Source organism: Agelaius tricolor, unplaced genomic scaffold, assembly GCF_023055355.1.
Source record: "Agelaius tricolor isolate 1412-34295 unplaced genomic scaffold, bAgeTri1.0.p SCAF_13, whole genome shotgun sequence".
NCBI classification, from domain to species: Eukaryota; Metazoa; Chordata; class Aves; order Passeriformes; family Icteridae; genus Agelaius; species Agelaius tricolor.
This window is the reverse complement of record NW_027269273.1, coordinates 11334829-11357917: the sequence shown is the minus strand read 5'-3', so window position 1 is coordinate 11357917 and position 23089 is coordinate 11334829.

The window sequence follows — 23089 nt, the reverse complement described above, 5'->3', positions numbered from 1 at the left end:
TCTATAGAGGAAAAGCTATTCATCCTATCCCATAAAGCAAAGGCTCACATTTTTTCTACATTTTTGAATGTTTTCAGTGAAGTTGACATAGGCTTGACCTAGCCAAAGAAAATCATGACTGTGGGAAGATACAGAATTGTGTTAAGCCACAAAAAAAAAAATTTACTATCAACAGCAAGAAAAATACTGTCTGCTCATCACCATAGGAAAGTTGATTGGATTTTGAATGCAAAGGAATATTGTGCCTGCCCAAAGAGCAAAAAATCAAAGCAAGAAAAATGAATTTTCCAACTTCCTTTTTTTTTGATTTTATTTGATCTTTCAAAAAAATGCTTCCTTGTTGGTATGAACTTAATGAGAATGTGCTAGACATGAGGAAACAAACCAAATTAACCAAATTCAAATTTTTCTGTCTTACATTGCTTTGAAATCTTCCTCTATGGAATCTCCATCACATTTTAAAATGCAGCCTAGTTCCTTGCCTAAGTCTGCATCTGGGTAGTGGATTAAATGTTTCACAGCTGAATGGAAGAAGTCATTAGGTCCACGCTGGGTTTCTGTTCCCCTGCAAGTACCACCAGGTTCCTTGTAATTAGTGGCCCTTGCACTCCAATTACCACCAAGGAGCTGCACACGTGCTCACCTCTGCTGTGAACCACACAGGTGTGTGTGTGCATCCTGTCAGACAGGAGAGTGCAGCCTGCTCCTAGAGCAGCACCCAGATAGCTCATCTCTGTTATCTCTGACTTCTGCACAGACTGGGGCTTTATACAGACAGTTCTAGGCATTATACAGACAGGCAGCAGCAACAGGCTCTGGTACATCAAGTGCTACCCCTGGAAACACTGCACCATCCTAGGGGAGCACCAAGGGAATGGGGGCTGTCCTTACCTGCCTTAACAGTGTGATTTCTCTTCCCTGAGTAGCAGTTTGCTGGTTAAGGGAGGAAGAGCTATTTGTTTAATCAGGGAGTTGTAGTTGACAGCACCCATCTAGGAAAAGAGAATTTCATTTCAGTACTCAGTGTCTATTCATAACAAGATTTTTAAGCAGCTTTTGATATTTATAGGGGGATAGTGCTAATCTTTACTCCTACTGTTGGTTTTTATGCTTATAGGAAGCAATTCTGATAATAATGTTATAGAAAGTAATTTCAATATAAAGAAAAATCCCATGTTATTTACTTCCTTTGTGATATTTATGCCACTTGCTCTACAACTAAGGCCTTTGCATTCACATCTGATGAAGTAGAATGCTGTTTATCTGCTTCCCCTGTCAAAAGAAAATCTGGTTCTTTCACCTCTTCCCTCATCTTACAGACTACCTCTGGCTAAAAGTTTGTAGAGGCAACAGGAACAACACCTTCACTGAAAATGTGTTATTTTTCCATCATTTCCATATGAAATAGTTTCATAAGAGACTGGGAAAGAACTTACACAACATGGATTTCATCATCTGGAAGCCCCTGGGAACAACACCAATGTTGTTTTAGTAAGTTTAAACTCTTTCACAGAAGGATAAATCCAAGGCCCTTTGCTGTCACCAAAAAGATTCCCAGCAGCTATGACAGTTTTATTTATGGCCTAACAAAATAAGGCCCTTGAGTGTAGGATAAAACAAACTAATAACTGCTTATAGAATATGGTATAACTCATGACTTGCTCATCAGTGTCTGAAGGAAGAGTTTCATGTTTTCCTTACACAGGGTTTTGTGACACCCACAGCCACCACGAAAGCTCTTTAGTAAGTCCAAATCACAAGTAAAAATATATATTTCCTCCTTGTCTAGAGATAGTTATGAGTCTGTTCATAAATTAATGTACTGAAAATATGCAAAATTAGATCAGACACAATGTATAACTTCCTTAGGCTGGTACATAGATGCATTGATGCCTTTTGTAGCTGCATGGTCTTTCTATTCTTACTGGCAGTTAACCCTCACCCCCTTTAAAATGTGGAATATTTGAGCAAACACAAATAGACAGGAATATCTGAGACAGTAGCTATGGGCTGAAAGGCCTCAGTGTTAGAGTCTGACCTGCCAGCCCTCCAGTTCACAATGGGATGCTGAGAGGGACACATGCAGCTTTCCTGCAGAGCCCCGTACATATTTACAGCTGCCTCCCAGAGAGCTGCAGCTTTGTGAAAATGGCACCAGGTTTGTCTGTGCCTTGGAGGACTGTGAGCCTAAGCTGAAGCCCCTCGGGCTCACTGCTTTTTAAGGCAAGAAACAACCCAGGCTTAACAAACATCTTTTCCTCCCTGCCCAAGCAATGAGGTGGGCCAGCCATGTGTCTTCAAATGTCTGTCATTATGTCCAGCATGTGCTTTTCTGCCACGTGTCATTAAATAAAAGGAAACCTGAGGATTGTGGCTGACCAAATTATCACTGTGGCTTTTGATTTCCAAGGCTCTCTACATTTCAGCAGACAAAATATATGGTAAAAAATTGCAGCAAAAAGGTTGTCAGAATGCCACACACTTGCCATGATATTTTGGTGCATTTTATTTATTAAAATGTAGTGGATACAGATTAATTTTTTGCTCAATATTTATTGCTTCATCTGTCATGAAAAAGGAATTTTTGCATGCACTGATAAATGGGTAGGGAAGATGCCTGGCATGATTTCTCTGTTCATTGTTAGATACAAATGTGCTTTGTTGAAATGCTCCATTCTAACTTGCACTGATATACTCTGGAGAATTAATATGTCCTATATCGTGTTGAGCAGCAGCACTTTTGAGAGGCATAACTGTCCTTATTACCCAAAAATTGAAGAACATGGTCAGCACAAAACTATAACAGAATTTTGGTCCTTGGTAATACTGAGAAATGCTGCGTTTGGTAAATTCTGTCTACAATTTATTCATTTAAATGTTAGACAATTATTCAGGGAAGATAATTTCTCTGGCTGTTATCCTGTCCTAAACACAGGGTCAGGCTCCAGGGTGAGTAAAAAATGCAGTGATAACATTGTGATGTATTACAAATAGAGCAATCAAAGTTGCAGGGCTTAGTGCAGCCCATGAAATGCAATAGCTGGAGGCCATGTCAAATAAACTCCCAGCAGTGAGTCTCTTCTGCCTCATGTGATACTATTGATCCAGGAGCTCCTCTGAAAGCACAGTAGAGCCCCAGTTCTCCTACAAGGGAGCTTTTGTATTTGGAATGAGTTGGGGCAATAGTTTTGTTCTTCAATGACTATAATGATTTGATAATAATTTGAAGATTTCCATTATTATTGGAAGTCTTGGGATCAGAATAAACCAGGGTTCATTCTAGTGAAATTCCTACTTAGTTTTAAGCTAACATATTTCAAGTTGCTTTGGGGTTATCCAATGTATTACTAAACACAGACAGCAGAAACACATAGCACTATCTTTTTGGAAAATAGGAAAAAAAAATTATATCCAGACAGTAGTTGACTACCGTACATGGAAACAATTCAGGTGTCAACTGATTTGACTAAGAGATGTGAGGAAATTAATTTAGAGTGCATGTAGCTCTTTTCAGTTAGGAAAAGCATGATTACTTGCATGGAAACTATTTTCCCATCACCTTGTGCTGAACTTAATTATGACAGTAAAACCCTCAGGACAGAAATGAGCCCAAACCATCAATCATGTGTTCAGCAGTTGGTGCAGATACCACGGTTTGTAGTGTCTGGTACTGGGAAGGGGCGTGTTGGAAGACTGAACATGGAAGCAGATTAACTGGCAAGTAATGGTGTCAAAAGCAGCAGGAAGAAAGGTCACTACCATTCCATTCTAATTCCAGCATGCCTTTGTGAGAACATCTGTGCAAAAAAGCAAGTGAGCTGAGAAGCAGCTGTGCTATGGATGCCAGCCCTTAGTTCTGTGACAAGTGATGAAACTCCAGTGCCATGTTCTTTGTTAGGCCAGTTCCTAGCAGGTAGTCAGGATCCCATTAGCTGCTTTTAGTGCTTACAGCATGTTTCTCCTACTGCTTAGGTGCATTAACCAGTGATTGCCAGTGCATGAGGAGACCCTGCTGCTCTGGGGGTTTTGCTTTATTGCTCATTAGAGGCCAAGAAGCTGCAGTTGAGCTGGAGTCAGCTCTTGGCTTTCCTGTCCTCTGGATCCCTAAGCTCAACTCCTCTTCCGTGCTGTTGAGTTGGAACCTGGTGGGAAGGAAATTGCTGCTTTGGGAAATTTATTCTGTACTCAGCAACTCTTTTGTCTTGTCCTTTCTCTTCTACTCTCCCCCAAAAGCGGAGGTAAAGGCTGGTTGTTCTGCCTGTGGCTTGGTACCTTGGGCAATTGTACGTTTTGTTCAAGCTTATGTGTTGCCTTGGGCTAAGCAGCCGTGAGGGAGTGGAATTGCATAGATGTCTGGGTAGGTACAGGGTGTAAAACCTATTCAAAAAGACAAAAAAATATTTTAGAAATGTATTTTGGCCATGAGTAGCAACCACCCAAAGGAAAAAACAATGCATGAAAGGTTTAGGAAAGAAGCTGAAAGCCAGACTTTTGGCCAGTATAAAATGTGTTGCTATATTGAAGTCTGATCAGCCACAGCTGAGGAAAAAGCCTGCAAAAACGTCTGATGAAATAAGAGAGGAGAATGTCTCATACAAACAATGCTGTGTGCCATGTAATTTTTAGAGGAATGAAAAGAATGTTGTAAAATCAAACTACAGCCCACCTCCCTTTTTCCTCTCTTTGATTTGGAAATTGCTGGCCAATTTTACATGTTTCAAGTAGCAATCCTAGAGGTAAAGGTAAGGTGCTAAGAACTAAGTATATGTGGATATATATACTCAGTATTAGACTCCCAATGTATCAAAACAGAGGTTTTAGAAAATGCTCTGTACAAAATGAGCTACAGTTATTTCAACTGTAACTTAAACAACAGAAAACAACTTTCTTTAAGGCTAGGCAGTACTGCTGATACTGAGAACCTGCTTCTATCAAGTCATTAACACTTCTATTCCTTGTCAGTACAGTACTTTTAAATTAAAGAATTATCACATGTATGCAACTTTTAGCATACTGCTCTAGTTAAGTATTTGAAAACTATAATTTAGATTTTAAAATTGGATGAGAGAAGCCCTGAACTAAATCCATTATCTGCTTCTAGAGATGTTTGAATTTGGCAGTTCTGTCACAAGCCTTGCTGTGGAGTTGCTAATATTGTGACATAGCCTTTAATGTTTTCCCTTACTCATAGGCTGGACAGGAGATGTTTAGAAAAAACATTAAGGGAAGGGCAAGTGTTGCAATTTTTTGAAATTTAACTGCTATCCAGTCCACTTAATCTTGTGACATCTGCCAAGAACTGAGTATGTCTGAACACAGGAAGGTGTGTTTTAATTTTTCATTAGAATCTGACATCTTAAAATGCTTCTGCTACTCAGTGAAGACTGAAGTCCAAGTTGTATACACAAACTGTAAGTGAAAGAGCCTGTTTACTATCCAGAATGTGTGAAGTTGCTGTTCCTAACTCTTTGTCTCCAAAGCTATGGACTGAGGTAGTTGCAAGCATCTTTGAATTTCAGCAACTACTTAAATATTTATACAACAGTATTGCAAAATGTACGTATTCACAGGCAGCCTTTTTTGCTTGGAGATGTAATTAAAGGGGCAGATGAGAATTCTTCAAGTGCTCATTTATAAGTTTTTAGAGGAGTCATTCTAAAAGTAATAAAACAGTACTAGTATTGAATATTCTTCCAGTATGAAAGAAAGGTATGAAAATGCAGTGATGCTGTGCATGATGTTAAGACATTTTTCACTGTAGACTTGAAAAAGCACTGAAGTACACTGAAAGTACTGTGAAATGGGGAACTTCTCTATGTGCCAAGATTAATCAAGGGGTGGGTTGTTTGTTTGAGTTATGGGTGTGTACAAGGTAGTCCCTGCACCAATGGTTCAAAACCAAGCCAGAGTTAGGCTGATGCTTTCTGCATTCATGCAGCATTAGAGTAATAAATGATAGTGTGGGATTGCAGCTGTAAGAGAAGCTTGTACTTTCTTGTTTTCCTGGTCATTTAATGAACCGTTTGAAGGTCTTCAAGGCTCCAGTGTTATGGCATTTATTTAGTACCATCTATCAACAACAAAGATCACTGAATCTATATAGAGATTGCCATTCAAATTGCTTCGATGTGAAAATTAATCACAACATTTTAGCTTCCTGGTATTTCAGACTGCTTGGCTTTGAGGCCAGATCACGTTTAATGATGTCAGTCATCTTCACATCAAAAAATATGTTGGACAAAAATGATAGAGTGTACACAAGCTTCTAATTGTTATCAGGTCTGAAATGGAGACCTCCTATAAAGGAATTAGTGTCATTTAGTATTTGTATGCTCCCTGTAATGAAAGTCAGGATTGAGATGCTGTTATGGATGTTTTATATAATGAGGACTTTGGATTTTCAGTCTGTGAATGCAGTGGTTTCAATATGTGCTGAACTGAAGCGAAATTCAAATTGAGCAATGTAAATATTCATTAGCTATGATGAAGTTAAAGCTGTGTTTTAAAAACACTGTTTGTTTCATTCCTGAAGGAACGAATGTGCTGGCGTGCTTCTGCTAGCAGCTCTTGGATTTGTGTTCCATCCCTCAATGTGACAGTGTGTGCAGAGGGGCTGCACAAGGACAGGAGCTCTGCTTTCACTGAAGTTACCTAAGAAATTTAGCAGAGGGATAGAATTATGCATATCAGCCTTCATCTCTATTGATAGTCTAAGTACACTTCAGGCAGATCACCTTTTTTTTCCAGATAACATAAGTTTGTGATGACCTATTGCAAACCCTGCAATTGACAACTGGGCTTTTTTCATCCAGTTACACATTAAACTCACTGGGGACAACAAAGGGTTTTAGAGAAATGTAAATTCTCTGTTTAAAAGACTGCAACCAATTGGTGAATAATTACAGTTGATAATTCCATTACCTCCTAGGCAAAAAAAAAAAAAAAAAATTCCTTAATATAGCTGACTGTTTCTAGCACTACTTTCCAGCCATTGCATCTTGTTATCTTTTTCTGTTTGATAGCTCCTAGAGTCAGATACATTCTGCACACAAAAACTAACTAGAGAATGTGGAAATTCATCATCCTGTACCTTTTGATAAGGAGAAAAGACAAAATTCTCATGAAAAACATTTGGCAGCTATGATCTATTTTGAGAGGTTCAATTTTTTGATTACTTTGCAGAGGTGCAAATACAGAAAACTAGTCATGGTCATTCAGTACTGATAATACATCATTTTAAAGTGTATTCTGTATTTTTGTATTGCAAGTTGCATTGGTGAAATAATGAACTATGCAGGCCTTGCTGCAGTCCCAGCAATCTGGTGAATCCTGTGAGCTGGAGGCTGCTGAGTGCAAAGGAGGATGTAGCAGGCAAAAAAAAATTGTTTGCAGATTTGTCAGCCAGCAGATCCGTGGTTTTGCTACTTAAATGTTTATTGTGCTCCTGTGGAACATTTGTATTTGAAAATTTTGTGTCACAAGCCAATTCATACCAGTTTGGTGTTTCAGGCAGGAGCCCCTTCATGCTCAGGGCTGCCTCTCTGAGTGAAGCTTGCAGTGTACCCATGAAAGAGAACACAACCTCCTGTGCATAGATTTAGTCATCTCTTGGGCTTTCACGTTCTAGCAAACTCTGAATCATGTCATTTGGTACTGTGTAGTAGCCCTCCTTGTTCAGCCTATCGACGATAAACCATAGCAAGGACAAAGGATGCAGATGGCCTTATTCAGAATAGACACACTCACACTGGAGGATTTTCTCACACTGTGAGAAAATGTGTTCTAGTTTTAGTATGAGTTATATATAACATGGTAGATCCCCCTAACCACAAAAGATGTTTTCATGCCTGTGAGTGTCTAGACTTGTAAAATGGCTATAGGTCTCTTCCAACAATGGAACAAAACACATGTGTGGGTCCCTGAGAAACACAGTTTTACGTGCCACTCTCTCAAACGTCTATGTAGGAAATCCTCTGTATCTTGAAGCTCAATAATGAGAAAAGTGAGTATCAGGTGAATCCTTGAAATCCTAGCAGATGGCTGTATCTAGCTTGATATAATTTCATCTTATCAGTGATTTTTGAATTGTCTCAAATGTCATCATCTATGGTAAATTACATATTGCATCTGTTCTGCAGGAACAAGTGAGATCAGGACTGAAATGCTATTGAGCACACTCCCATCTGCCTAAACCAAGGGGTGCATTTAATGAGGTCTCTTTTCTTCTGCATTTCCATTGTGCCAAATGGAACTAAGCATGTCATGAGGATTTTTTGCAGGAGGTGATGCAAATTTTAAACAGTTGGGCAATAATTAATATGGCTTTTTTTTTTTGCCAGTGCCTTGTAAAAGAAAAAAAAAAGCCCAGAAATTATGAAACTTACTTTCACAGAAGTGTTTTGGAGTTTCTTTTGTTTCATTTTGTTTCACATTAATTTTCAATGTAGAATACTGCATGGAATTCCTATTACTTTCAGCTAGAAGAGAAGGTCTGGTTAGAAGCCTGGTTCAAATCAGAAAACTGTCCTGTCACTGACTGTGGCTCAGGCTGGGGAGACATTTATTCTACCGCTCTGAACTACCCAGAGCAGCAACTGAGTTGGCAAAACCTCTCAAGGACAGAGTATGGAGAGTTACTCAAAGAGCTCCCTGACAGCTCAGGATGCCATGTCCCAGAGCAATCTGAGCTTGTTCTGCAGGGACATGCTGTCCTCCTGGACAGCTGAAAGAATTGGAGATGCAAGGCAGCTGGCCCTGCCCTCAGTGTGCTCCAGAAGCACATTCCAGGCTGACCACTTGTGTTTTAGAAAGGCACATTTCTGAAGTTGCTGTGATGCCCTGCTGGGTTATTTGTGATGGAGCACTCACCTCTTCCCATCTAGTGCCTCCCTGCTGCAGCAGCACTGTGAGCTGACAGCTCAGTAGCCAGCAGCTGCAGCTGGCATTTCCTGACTACATTTTCTCTTGCTCTCCACACACTATTGTACATATACCTTCAAAAGTGCTGATTCCTTTTACCCAGGAAATTTGCCATTTGTATGATGATATCAAGAAAGCTTTGCTACTCAGAGAAGTTTTGGGTGCTGTTTGAAAGGTCATGCATATAAGTAATTCTACACCATATATATTACATAATTTGGGAGCAGGAAAGTCCAAAGATTGTTTTGTATTTAGGCTTTGTTTGGTTTTTTAACTACTAACTTTCAAAAATATTGGGGGCTTTGTCTTCTTTTTTCTTTTTCTTTTCAAATGATACTCTATGAAAAGGATTGTGCTCTTCTTTCCACTTTATCCTGATAAGAATAGAAGTGCAGGCTGAAATCCTGAATCTTAACCTGAGAAGATTTGGAGGGCTTTTAGAGTGCATAAGACAGCCTATCCCTTATGCATGCTAAGCCAGAAGAGTGCATTCAGGGCCTTTAATTTGGATTGAAAATAGGATGTGGAATTTTAATGCAGTAGTAGTTTTTTTACCTTTTTTCTTTTTTTTCAGAAATCTAGACTAATATGAACATGTATTGGGAGTCTATTTTTCATTTAATTATTACAGGTGAAGGCAAACTACATTGTGAATTTTGTTGTAGTCTGAAACACCTTATTCCCTAAAGCTGCACTTACAGCATTTTCTGCTGCAGATATGGTGTCTGTTGGATCTTGGAAACACAAGATACTTCATTTTATTCAAATTCCTTAAAGGCACACATTTTTTTTCCCAGTGCTGCCAGATATTGTCAGTAGTTCTCCCCTCTCTAATTAAGTGGTCATTTAATCAATCTTCAGGCAGTAGTTTTTCATTTTAAAGGACCTTCTCAGGGAAGGGCGAAGTGCTCCTTTAAGGCTCTGAGATGGTTTTCTTTAGTGCTGTTCAAAGTCTTCTCATAGCAAACTGCTGCAGCCAAATTCCTAAACCTCCTGATAAAAATCAAACACTTCACAGTATGCATTAAACATTCTCCTTCAGGAATAATTTTTGTCTGAAAGTGAAGGAATTGCTCTGAACTCTTAAGTTGGCCTAGTTTGGGACCATCAAATTAAATGACTGATACTTTCTCTTCACAACTGAATTACTTCAGATTTTTCTTTGAACTAGAGTTTGGGGATTTTTTCCCCAGCAACTTGCATGGTTTATTGCTCTGGTGAATGAGAGGCTTTTCGATGCAGAATTTTTCTATTTAATACCAAAATGGAGCTGCTGATATGGTTCCTTATGGCTGTGTGAGGTGGTGAATGTCTCTCTGCTGCAGCAGACTATGGTAACAGTGACCTGATGTGTGTGGCACATGTGTGGCACAGCAGGACCGGAGGCTTAGGCAGGCTGAGCCACATCTGTGCTCCAGAGACACTGCACCTCCTCTTTCTTTGTTGTTTTTAGCAAATGGCTACCTAAAAATGGCACCAATAGGTTCCCAAGTGATCTTGTTATGCTTGCTAGTTTTTGGTGGGGCCTTTTTGGTTGCTTTTGCCTAGATTCAGTTGATATTATCTTTTGTCTGAATCAATCCTTTTTGCTGTTAGAGCTTCCTGGCTGGGTCTAATGATGGCATTTTAGGCTATAGCAATTGCTGCTGTCTATTTTGGTTCTGCATTTAGAGTCTCCTGTCATGTGCATTCATCTCTGCTTATTCCCATGGCGCTGTTCTTCTCCTGCTAAGCTGTGCAGTGTGTCCCAGGCTCTCCCACAGCAGGCAGAGCCTGCCTCCTGGGCAGAGCCTTCAGGGCCCCCAGCTGGGCTGTCACATGGCCATATTGCTGATTAAATCAATCTCCACAGCCCAGGCCAGCCCTGAGTGCTGCCAAAACCCGGGCTCTAGCTGCAGGCTCAGGGCTGAGGGCTCTCTGCGTGTGCAGGAGCAGAGAGGGAGGTGACAGATTAAAAGATCCTGTGTGATGGTTACCCCAGTCACCAAGTGACAGTCTTCATCCTGCATCCCGTGCAAAAATTGCTGGCATGAGAATGCAGCCCCCAGTGTTTCTGGCACCTTTGTCAAGGAGGTCGTCTGCATCTTGTAGGCTCCTTTCAGGTACTGGAAGGTCACAATTAGGTGACTCCAAAGCCTTCTTTTTCCTAGGATAAACAACTAACCTTTTTTTAGCCTTCCTCACAGGAGAGATGCTCCATCCCTCTAAGCATCTTGGTGGCCTCCTCTGAACTCCCTCCAAGAAGTTAATGCCCTTCCTGTGCTGGGACTGCAGAGCTGGATGCAGCACTGCAGGTGGGGTCTGAGCAGAGCAGAGGGGCAGAATCCCCCCTGCTTGCCTGGCTTTGGATGCAGCCCAGGGTAAGGCTGGCTTTCTGGCCAGGTCATGTCCAGCCTCTCACCCACCAGCACCCTCAAGTCCTTCTCAGCAAGGCTGCTCTCAATATGTTCATCCCCCACTCAGTATTGATAGGTGGACTTGCTGTGTTTTATTTTCCCAGTTTAATGTTACTCTGGTGTTTCCTTGACATACTCAGTGGAGCATGTCAGAAGGGTGTAGTGGATTTTAGAAAAGATTTAAAGCAGAATGGATCCATCTTGAATTCAGGTGCCAGTATGAATTGGCACTGCCAGGGGTATGCAGTGAATTTTTTCCAGTCAGGAGAGAAACCTGTGCCAGCTACTTAAAATTTCTAGGTGTCTGTCTAGTGTTGTGCTAGACTTATGAGCTGAGAGTCAAAGCTACTGCCTTGTGCACAGTCAGAACTTCCTCATAAAAGGGGAATTGCATATACAAAATGATTACCTCTCAGAATGGGCTCCCTGGGGAAGTGACCATGCCATCAGTCCCATCAGGGTTCTAGGAGTGTCTAGACTATGCTCTTTAGTCATATGGTTTAGTTTTAGGTAGTCCTGTGATGATCACAAAAGCTGAACTTGATCCTTATGCGTCCCTTCCAACTTGAGATGTTTTTTGATTGTATGAGTCTATCTATCTATATTTCTTCACAGGGGAAAAACAGAGGTCGTCTGTTATGAAGCATTAACCTAGTACCTCCTGCAAACAATGCAATACCTTTCTTAATGCTACCAGAAAATGAATTATTGCAGTGTCTATAATTACATTCTATTCCATATGAATCATAACTTTTGCAATCTATACAGGTAAAAAAGTATTTCAAAAGTGTTTAACATCCAGGAAGGATGTTAATCCCTGTTTTGTTTGATGAGTCTCTGCTCTAATAGTCTAACACCTCAAATATCCCTATAGACAGAGGTGAATTAGTTAAGCTGTGTATACTGAATTCTCATATATTCACAGTAGACAAGCAACAGATTATGTTAAGGAGAAAGAAAAGTCATTTCTATTCTCAATTGCCTAGCAAATGATAAGAATTTTGAGACTTAATTTCTCTCTTCTTTTAGTTTTTTTCCCCTTTATTTAATTACAAAAGATTTGCTGCCTGCAAAAAGTGCCTGCCTTGAAAATTAAATCGATACACATACATGCACTGATCTTGTGCCATGAGAACAGGCAGTGGAAACTTCCTAATTTTTCATTCCCAGTGCCTTCCCTCCTCAAAGGAATGGTATAGTTTGTTCTCCCTGTTTCCCGAAAAAATTCTATTTAGAGACAAATTCTGTGCCCTGACCTCTCAATTGTTCAGCTTTTCAAAGGAGTGCAGATGCATTCTGGATGATTTTGTGAGTAGCATCAGGCTCTAACATTTGTCAGTCAGAACAAGATGCCAGAAATTTTTGATTAGTGGTCAGAGAGCACTTCCTGAATCATCTGAAGGGAAAGGTCCAGCACCATAAATCCCATGTTTTGATGTATAAAAGACTTTTTTCCATGGAGTTAATAGTAATGCAGAGGTTGGATTGCATGCTGTGTAATTGATGCAAGATTAATAATTGTTTAAAAGCAACAATCTTGTATCTGGAAGACTGAGTCATTTGTACTTTTTAGCAGCTGTTGTGTGGGGTTGCCTTTAGAAAGCTTAAATTAACTTTACATTATCCTGTGTTTTCATTATTTTCAAGCTACATGACAGATTCTAGCTTACAGCATCAAGATATACAGGTAGGAAGAGGAATGTTTCATATTTCCTTCAGCACCCTGAGTCTGGCACTATTTTGTGGCGGTTTTTGTTAATATCACAGATGATGAAATAAAGAGTGCACTTAACACATCTGCAAATGGTAATAAGCTCTAGGGAAAGGCCTTGAGTACTCTGGAAGTGTACAAGATAATCTTGGCCAATTGGTGGAATCACCTGAAATAAAAAGGATTGCAAAAGGCTGAATGCAAACTGCAGTACTTCAGTAAGAGGCTCTGTCTTCCAAACAGAGGACAGGAAATGGGGCAGGCAGAAGCTCTGTGGATAAGGAGCCAGTCATTGGCCTGGTATTGTTACCAAATGCATTGACCCCAAATACCATGGTGGGATATAAAATGGGTGCCCTATTAAAAAGAAGTCTGGATATGAAAAGAAATCTTTTGCATGTCACTCAGCCCTAATAATACTCCTGCTCATGTACTGTGTCAGGTTTTACTTCGAACATCCTGGACCCAGTAGAGCAGGACCAGATAGTCCAAGGTATGTGAGCACTGAGAAACACTTTTAGAGAGCTGGATATAAGTACCCAATTTAAGAAAAGACAGGAGTGCCACAAAAAGTCTTCAAATGCCTCAAACCCCAGCATAGCACTTCTGGAAGCAAAAATAGGCATTGCTATTTAGAGTGATGACTTCCTGGAATTGATCAATTCCTGGAATTGATATAGCTAAAGGTCATTCATATTGTAATTTTATGTACAAATTGCAAATATTAATACATCAATATGTTAATATTACAGAGGTTTTCTGCTTAAATAATAATTTGCCTTTTAAAATGTATTTGCAAGTATTTATGTGTCTGGATACATTGTGAGAGTTTTGGTTTGGTTTTTGTGGTATTAACTCATGCCTTGGTCCAATCAATGAGTTTTAGGGGAAGGTTTTTTGAATTTCTCTGTGCAATGTGTGGGAGAAAAAACAAAATTCTCAGGAGGCTCAGTAACAAACCTTTCTTTGCAAACTTTAGATGATTAAGGTAGAATAAGGTACTTGGCAGATTTTAAGACATTCAAAGCAAGGCAATTGACAAACCTAACTTGGCAAACTTTAAAAAATTGGGAATTATGTCTTCCCTGTAGTGCCCTGCTGCCATGGGTGGCCTGCTTCTACCTTTGATCCAGTGCAGCATCTGGTCTCTGTATCTTGAGGTACATGTCTGGATCTTCATTTTTTGCAGATCTCGTCCCAGAAAAAGAAAGTAGCAGTTTATATTCAGACAGATTATATTTTTAAATCAAAAGGAAAATGTTAGGTTGCATAGTTTGACCTATGTCCTTACAATATTGTCCAACCAATCTTATAAGGAGGGGAGTCACTTTTCTAGAAGATTACTGTTTACCCCTTCAGGTATCAATACATGGACATTGACCACTTTTTCTTTTGATTTATTTCACTGGTTATTTGCTTTAGTTCTGTAGGCTTTATAGGACTTTACTTGGGAGGAAATCAGACAAGTCTCACTTGGATCTTACTGTGGAAATGATCTTCCAGAGAACTCCAGAGAATTTTCTATTAGCTTACTTAATGTTTGGTTTGTTTTTTTTTTTTCAATTATATCTGCAAGAATTGTTACATTCTGTCTTTAATTTAATATGATTGTGTGTTATTTCTGTAACATGTCTATATGACAATTCCAAAGAGAATTTCTCAGTACCAAATGGATGATAGCTGTAATATTGCAATTAAGGCCACATGCTTGAAAATAAGCACATGTGGGAGGGCAGGATTTATATGAGAGTGAAGTAAATGTAAGCTATTCATCCTCTCTCAAGCCTGCCTCAAAAAGCAATGACTTTTGGTTGCTTTTGAGGTTCTTATCTCTGATTTTTATTACTACATTACTTAGAAACTTCAGATTTCACATCTTCCAAGTTACAGGATTAAAACAAAAGTGAAGTCACTACCTGGTTCCTTTTCATGTGAGACTTTATAAGGCTTGTTGTTCAATACCTGGCATACAAGAAGGGGCTGGGGGTTTATATTAAAGCATGAGAAATAACACAAATTTTAATTACATTATTGCTCAGAAATTTTGCATAATAAAACTTCATTACAAAGTGAATTCCTGCTCACCTTAAGAGGAGCAGCTAGTGATTGTGATTCACAAAGTCATCAAATCTATGGAAATGCTTACTTTAATCAGAACAGTAATTATGAAGAAATTTGCTGCAGGAATATTTGCTGACAGAATAAAGATTAAAAAGATCTGAATGTTGTCTGTCATAGTGCAGCAATTAAATTTTCAAGCCTAAGAGATCCTTGTGGAATGAAAGAATAAAGTAAATCCTGTCCTTTGATTACAGTGGAGAAAGTAAACTGCAACTGCTATTGTAACTTCTTCAGATAATAGTAGCAAATGTCTACAAATGGACATAGACACATTCAATGAATAGATTTAATTCCCTCTCTCAGGCTGGAATTGCCCATCAATAGAGCTACTTGTAATTAACTCCCTCTTATTAAATAATTCTCTTGTCTGGAATGTAACTAAACCACTAATCTGAAGAACCATTTTCCTTATTCCCAGGGCTGCTGGAGCCCCTGCAGCTGCCATGTGGAAGCTTGTAATATTTAATGCACTTGTCTTTCCAATTATTTCTATACAGTTGTCTCTTCCTTTCAGGAAATAAAGGTGGTGTCATCCTTATTGTGAGCAACCTGCCAGAGCTTGGCTACTGAATAGAAAGGGGCAGTATGTATTAAGTGAACTACAGGGCCTACAATCTGTTGAGAAAACGAATTTTTTTTTTTAATTATCTTAAATTGAGAGATTTATTTTTCAGATAGTGATTTCCCACCAGTAAGAATGATCTTATGAGGGAAATATTATCAAATTTGGAACTTTCTGAAGTTGCATTCCCACACTTGCTGATGCAGCTGAGTCACAAGGGCGTGTGGAAGTGGCACAGAGCAGAACAGTGCCCGTGTTAGCTGGAGGCCCAGTCTGATCTAATTAGCCCTGCTCTGAGGCAAGGGTAATGAGCCTGGGTCTGTGGGCACAGGAGCTTTTGTTTTCAACTTGCTTGGAGCTGCCCTAAGGCTCTCTTGCAGGAGTGCAGCAGAGAGGTGCAAGTTATTAAAACACAAGCAGGTACCAAGGCTCACAGATGCTCCAGTGGTTTAATGCAGGGAGATTCATGGCACTCACTCTCCTGGCCTGAGGAACTCTCTTAGAGCTGTAACTGTGCCGTCCTTTAGTTCCTTCCCACTTTCCCCACTGTCCAGCAGGTCAAAAACCAGATATTAATGAATATAATGTCTCACTGCTTTTACTTCTAAATACTTTATGAATTTATACTGCTTTTATTTCTAAATACTTTATGAATACTTTAAATACTTAATGAAAAAATCAGTTTAGAATAGCTTTAATTTTTCCCTTGTAAAGGTGCATTTTCCCTATATAGGTGCTTCAATAGCTGCGCAGACAGCCCATCATTTATGAATTAAATACTATTAGTAGAAAAAAGTGGATACTCTTTCTTCTAAAATTATTTATTATGGTCATCTTGGATGGTTTATGCCAAAGGAATGCAATTTATTTCACATTAATTAGGATATTCACATAGTAAACACAAGGCAGGGAATTATTTGTTTTTCCTAGAATATCAAGCTAGGGTCCTTCAGACCAGTAAAAGATTGGTGTTGTAAAACAGCAATAACTTTCCAGTGAATAATTTATATTTTTAATTTCTGTCTCTTTGTGTGTCATTGGATTTCCCATGTGTGGATTTTCCATGATCAGTTTTCTCTATTACTGCATTTACATTGAAATGGTAAATAATTAATACCCTCCTTTCTTCCCCAAACCAATGCCCTAATATTGACTATTTTTCTTCTGGAATTACCGACATCTTGTGGCCCCAGGTTTCTTAGCTCTGGGTGTTTTATATCAGTTTTCTAAAATGCGATTTTTTTCCCCCAATCCATTATACCGTTTGATTCTTTGAGTGAATAGTTGCATGTATGAATTTCAAATTCATACATATTTGAACTAGTAAAATGCATTTATTGAAAAGTTTGCTGAGTAAATATAAAAATGGATACTGATTAGTCCAAATATAATTTCTAGTCTGTATATGTGCTATCAATTTGTTCCACCACATGCTTTCATCTATGTCATGCACTTAAATGTTTTAGTAGAATTTGTTATAAAATGAGTTTGCTACTGAAATGTCAGCTCAATCTCACTTTTGGCTTAGCTATATTGAAAATTGAGAGTAGTGGTAATAATACTTAATGAAATGTCATCTGAATAGCTAAGTGTTCTGGGGGTGCTTGGAGAAGAGAATAGATATAACTCTTCTCATTTGCAGATGGAGAAAACTTAGGCCTAAAAATAAGTGAAAACTTGCCCAAAGTCACTCGGGAAGAAAAGTCAGAATTACGATAAAGGTGCTTCAAGTTCCATTTCTCAGCTTGCCATTAAAGGATCCATTGCTCAGTAAGCAAAGCCTGTGGCAAACATGTCATGGTTCTGATGTAACCCTTTAATAAAGAGAAACTAATTGTTAATAGTAAAATAATATTTTCCACTAGTAAAAACTTCCTTCTCGATTTTCCTAAGACGTTCCTCCTTTCAGCTAATTTCTTTCACCGAAGTTCAACATAGCCACCAAATGTTTTTTAGTGAATAAATGAAAATGAGCCACGTTCAAGGCTTTTTTTACCAATACATGGGAAATCAGAAAATTTTTTCATAATTTGTTTTCATTAGATATGTTCTTTTATTTTGTAAGCCAGACCAAATCCAACTGAAAAACATTATGTTCCTCTAGCTCACAAAAGGCAAGGCTGTCCTGATCATGTTTTTCCCTTCTTGATTATTTTCCCAGAACATAATGCTTCATAGCAAATTTGCCTTTTTATTTATATATGAACACTTCTTAATGCTGGCCCTTAGTTCATGATTTCAGAAATCAGCAAAGTGTCAGTATAATATACTATATTTGTATTTGTCTCTGATTTCTCATAGATATATAGTATTTAGATGTGTTTTCCTTTATAGTGTCCTCCAGGCAGAGTAGTGTGCTGTTCTCTGCCATCATTCTGTGTGTGTAAATTCAAGGAGGGAAGCTGTACAAGTTTGTCTGGTAGTCCATGTAAGCTGCAGGGGTCAGACTAATTTTCAAGCTATGTTAAGATTTTGAGGTTGCGTTCTCATTATCACACCCTTGTGGTCACTCGGGAGTAACTTCAGTGTTACCTGAGCTGTCTGTCAGCAGGACTGAAAGATATCCTACTTTACTGAGGGGTTTTTGTTGGAGAGAGAGCACTCTAATTGCTGGGATCGTACAAGCACAGTGACCTTTGGTGTTCCAAGGAGAACTTGCCTTCAGGACAATCCTATCTGCACAAGAGCCTCTTCAGCATAGAAGCACAGTGAAGTCCTCTGGGGGATTTCCCCACTTATTTTGTTAGATGCCTCCTTTTGATTTTCTCTTGCCTGATTTTTTCATGTCTGAAATGAGAAGTACAAAGCATTGTTTCTTCTCTTGTTTCTAACTTTTTTTTCTTCTTGGTGCTCCTGGTCTTTTCTCAAATCAGTTTTAATTCCTTCATCCCAAGAGTCTGTGAGGAAATCCTTCATGTACAGATTGGTTTTTATTTAAATGGTGAAAGGATTTTGTTGCTGTTTCCACAAGGGGGTAAAAGAAAAGCAGATTTGTTGCAATAGCCTTTTTTTCCCCTTCTTTTAAATATATCTGTATTGTTTATTCTTTAAAGCCACAGTGGAAGCTTTAAAGAGTTGCATGCACAAGTTCAAAGCCTCTCCTGGTTGATCAGTATTCCCACAAGAAACATGGCCGAGAAAAGGTGGATGAGCAGAGCCTGGCTGGACTCCTCTCATTGGCTTGTCTAAAATGAAGTAATAGGTGGGAGGAAGCTCTCTTTTGTTTGTTTACTAGCTTTCATTTTTATTCCCCTCTAGGCACAAAACAAGCAAACAGAGCTCTATTTAAAAACAGAGCATGCCCTTGCTCCCACACACCATCTTTTCGTAATCAGTGTCTTGGTAATCTTGTGTTAGACTTTCTCTATGAACATTTTCAAGGATACAAAAAAATCTAAAAGAGCACCTGGGGGGAAACTCTGCAGTCTCAGGAAAGATAATTTTCTACCTGATTGCATAAATAAGAGAAAAAATTGGTGTGTTGAACTTCTTGTATCTGTTAGTTTTTAGGCCATGATTCACATAATTGTTTTTCCATAGGGTCAGGCTTCTATCTGAGCTCTTCAAAGTACTTCATCCCTGCATGTACATTCATTATATCATCACAAAATTATATCCAAAAGGAATTGCAATGAACTGCAGTGGATTTCCCCAGAGAATTCAGGATTTAACAGCATGATCTAGGTTATGTCCTTTGCAGCTTTCTTCAGCCAGTGAGTTTGCTTAATGAAGCTGTGGAAATTTGAAAAGCAGATGTATTTTTCTTATGCCTTAGGGAAGCGGCCAATCTTTAGTTGAGATGTTGGGAAGGAACTGCCTCATCTGCAATTGCCTGCCTCAGGTTTTCAAGACCTGACAGTTCCAATAGCTGCCTGTTGGAGACACAGCAGTGGAGTAACTAGGCTGATTGCCAGATTTTATGTAGTTCTGAATATTCTGAAAATCCTTATTTCTTTATTTTCATAAAGAAATGTAAGTTAGAGTTGCTTCAGCCCTAGGTGATTTGGAGCAGACTGTGATTGTGACAATGCATAGCTTAGAAAGGAACTCCATCAGAAAACGGTTCATTGCTTTTAAGCTTTGCTGTACAATGGGCTTTGTTCATTGCGTGTTTGCAGAGGTAAAATGTAATTGCCTCAAATATACTTTCCATCAGTACAATACAGAAAATGGTATTGTACTAGTTCTGTCATTTACTACTATTAAATCAGAGGTTTGTTAACAACTCTGAGAACTGAGTATTGAGATTCATGAAGCGATTTAAAGAAAATATCAGTTTGTAATTGAATAATTGTCTGATGTACAGGCAGGTTTTTAACCCTATTTGGTCTTAATATTTATTGAGCTTCACAGAATGAAGATAAGACCTAAGAGATCTCCTTTGTCTGCGTGGATGGATGCAGACAGCATGGTAGGTTATATAAAATGCACTTACTGAAATTTTCCCATTGCTAGTTGATGATGCTTGCACCTCTCATACTTGGTAAGAATCACTGTATCATTTTTGCCACATTCTTTTGGAAGGATGAAAAATTACTGGTTGACTTTGCCAAACTGCTCAGCACAGATGGAATTGTGTGATGGCTAATGCATCTTGTACTTGTGTGCCTATCAAAAGCAGTGGCAAACAACTGCTGGGTTTATTTACTCTCCCAGTGACCAGCTACTGGTGGATTCAAAAAAGATGTTCAGACCAGTTCTTTGGCAGAAAGTCCCGTCCTCTGCTGGCTTCTCTTGTTAGGAACCAAATTCCTGTAATCACTGCTAAGAATCCCCGCTGACAGCATCTGCTTATTGGCTCAAACCTTGAGTCCAGAGGAATTTTAGTTCAGAAATACACAGTTTACTAGTTAAACAGTCAGTACTCATACATCCCCTCAGGGTTTTTGAACGGTTTGTCTCTCACAGTGTCTTCATTATGGGAACTCATACTGCATGTATAAAAATTGAGATAACTGGTGCAATTTGAGTGACATGCCATGCTATTAAAACCAAAATTCTTAAGGAATATGTAAGGGATGGTGGTGAAAGAGAGAGGGAGGCTTATGATTATGCAGAAATTTCATGTTCAGTTCTGCTGATCAGGAACAGTGCTTCACTCCCAGAACTTGTCCCACTGCAGATTAATGTTACAGAATCAGAGGAGGGTCAGGTTGGAAGGGACCACTGTGGGCCACCTGGTCCAACCTCTCTGTTCAGGCAAGGTCATCACAGAGCACAGAACTGTGTCCACATGGAATTGCTACAGTCTGCATCCTCAGATGAGAGATGGACTGACCCTTCTGTGAGCTCAGCCAGCACCGAGGAGCACCTTTCACTCCACTTTCGTGGTTCCTAATGTCTACCTACAATCTTCCAGATTTTAACCTTCCTCTTGTAATTACAGGCTGCATTCAACGTCTTTTCAGTTGTCTCAAAGCTTTAGTGTAGTGTGATCTATAAGAAATAGTGTCAATTTCCCCATTTGACCACCTTCACCCCAAAATACAAGATGGGATATGAACTTGAAAGTAGGAAATTTGTATGGAAGGGTTGGCCTTTGAGACATAACATCAGAGAATGATTTGTCATGTTATCCCATGGACTTGTTTCAAACCAGGTTGGGAGGGTCACCCCTGTTAGAGGAGAGGATTGAGCTGCCATATGATCTTCTTCTTAAGAACACAGGGTGTTCTTAAGGACTGGAATCAAACTGGTGATCTGAAGAAAAATTGCTTTCCACCTTACTGCAACTTCCTAAATAATCAGATTTGACATCCCGGTTGTTTGCCATCTTACTTAACCTGTCTTTTTATTCTGCACAGTAAATTTGCACTGTTAGATGGTGCTTCTGCTGCCTTTTGGAAGCTGTTCTCCAGACAGACTTTGTGTCTGGTGCAGCTACATGCATCTGCTTTGTGTTCACAGATGCCTAAGGCTTAAACAGAGTGTCTTTGTCACCACCAGGCTAGAACTGGCATATGGCTGTTATGGGGGAGCTGTCAAACCACAGAGTGTCTGACTCTTGCTGCTCAGATGAAGTTCCAGAAACAACTCTGCCTCTGTGAACAGAGTCCAGTCCATAATTGCACCACAGAAAATAGTCAGATACAAGATCCTCTTCTCTCTGCCCATATAAATGTGGTTGTACACACCTAAAACACTGTCTGATACTAACTTTTGTGTGCTTTTATTATGGGAGGTAAATGAAAGTTTATAAAACTAGACAATTTTTTAAATTTTAATTTGAATTGTAAGACTAAGAATTTCTTAAGCCAGAGAGGATGTGAATAAGCATAACTGAATAGCTGAAGCAAAGTGGTAGTTTTGCTTTTTTTGGTGAGGGGACAGAGCTGTCAAAAACTTGGGTTATGTTATGTCCTCAGTTTCTAAGCAGAATTGTCCTTTGAAATCAAGGACCTGGGTTTGGATCAATGCGTAACAAGTTACTGCATTTAGAAGTAAATTCACATCAGTAACTAATCTGGCATCCTGTCCAGAAGGGAAAGTTCTTTTAGAATTTGCATTCCTTGATCTTTGTCAGGTTGGGCTAGGGTGGCTGTGAGGAGCAGTTTGCAAAAGTGCTGGGGTCTGCTGGGCAGTAATTCAGGCATAGAAAAAGCTGAAAATGCTGCTACTGAAACCTCATATAGGAGACACAGGTCTGATTGTTGTGTTGGTCTGATATGTGCAGATGTACAGTCATTACTGTCAAAACAAAAGGCAGCATCTCACGGGAGGGAGCAAAACCAAACAGCTTCCATAAGCATAAAAGTAAATGTCAAATATTTCACTTTATTAGTTCTCATAAGGATTAGGGAGGCAAGGAGCATGTCAATGGGACTGAATAATTATGACATAATTAATCTTTTTGATAATATGTGTTTCTCCACTGGGCAGGGACTGCTGAGAAGAGGTGGGCTCAGCTTTTAACTCCAGCCTCCTATTTTTTTATTTCTTGGATATGTTTTCAAACACTGATTGTGGAGTGAACCTGAAAGTTGGTGGAATGTTGGTAAATTGGAGGATTAAAGTGGGTGAAGTCTTAAAGAGGGAATAGTTTAATCCTGTACTGTACAAAAGCAAAACAAAACCCTTCATTTCAGTGCTTGTGCTCTATTTCTCAGTGACCTTTTTTATGGCAGAAATGATCACAGTTGTAACAGATCCCAAGTAATAATAAATTAGTGTTGAATTTAGTATACACACGCACATTTCTCCAGGTCTGTAGCATCCCTACTTTTCTTACACTAAGCTTATAGCAGATTGTTGTGCCAGTCTGGATAGGACTCTGTATGGCAAATGCCAGTGACAACTTGAGTTTGATCAAAATTAGATTTGAACTAACTCTTCCAGAGGTTAACCTGATGTACCTGTGAGCTCTCCAGAGATTTGTGTGGC